The 1,123-nt window shown below is 45.5% G+C and overlaps 1 pseudogene; it reads left to right on the forward strand.

The window, feature by feature from the left end:
* Positions 1-517: 517 nt before the first annotated feature.
* Positions 518-637, forward strand: LOC115030767 (small nucleolar RNA SNORA17; annotated as a pseudogene).
* The last annotated feature ends 486 nt before the right edge of the window (positions 638-1,123 follow it).

The raw sequence follows: 1,123 nt of genomic DNA on the forward strand, positions 1-1,123 counted from the left end.
TTCCAACCTGGAGTTATTTTTGTGAGAAAATTTTAACTACAATTTTAATTTTTTAAAAAATGTTTATTTATTTTATTTATATGAGTGTACTGTAGCTGTCTTCAGACACACACCAGAAGAGGGTATCAGATCCCATTACAGATGATTGTGAGCCACTACATGGTTTCTGGGAATTGAACTCAGGACCTCTGGAAGAGCAGTTGGTGCTCTTAACTGCTGAGCCATCTCTCCAGCCCCAAATTTAATATTTTAGTATATATAATTCTATTTGAGTTATCTGGGTTTTTGATTTATTTATTTATTTATTTATTTTGGTTTTGTTTGTTTGTTTGTTTGAGACAGGGTTTCTTTGTGTAGCCTTGACTGTCTTGGAACTCGCACTGTAGACCAGGCTGGCCTCGAACTCACAGAGATCAGCCTGCCTTTACCTTCCGTGTGCTGGGACTAAAGGTATGCACCACCACCACTCAGCTTATCTGTTATTTGCATAAGTCTTTTAGATTTAAAAAATATTGTTCCTGCCCCTAGAAGCACTGCAGGTATGGCCGCTGTGTCACATGTGTGTCAGTAGGTGGCAGAGGAGAGGCCATATCTGTGCTCAGTGTAAACATCTAAATGATTAGTATAGCCTAACATTTCCTGAAAAAGAGTGAGCTTGAGATGACGACCTGGTCAGGGAGCTAGCCTGAGATGACCACCAGTCTACCAGTCAGGTGCTGGGCAGGTCCAGACAGGTTCCCAAGGTTGGGATTGAGCCAGAGACTAGAAGAACCTTGCCCAGGACCTCTGGGCCTGTACAGGGATGAGCATGAGACAGAAGACCCCATGTTGCCCATGCTGCCGCTCAGGCAGGTCCCATCAAGGAGTGAGCTGAGATAAGCAGCAGACTGGTGCCATGGGCCTGGATAGGAAGTTATCCTGAGATGACCACCAGCCTGACACCTTACAGGCCTTGAGGAGCAGACCATGCCCAAGACGACCCTGGCCTGGAGCTATAATGCACGAGCAAGGTATAGCATTCTTGACACCTCTCCTGAGAAAACCCCAGACACTCAGAGACCCTAGCACCACCAAGAGGAGCAAGTGAGTGGTGGAGAAGCAGAAGAGAAAGAGAAACAGAAGG

This window comes from Mus caroli, unplaced genomic scaffold (assembly GCF_978045245.1).
Source record: "Mus caroli unplaced genomic scaffold, Mus_caroli_1 scaffold_3, whole genome shotgun sequence".
Taxonomy (NCBI): Eukaryota; Metazoa; Chordata; class Mammalia; order Rodentia; family Muridae; genus Mus; species Mus caroli.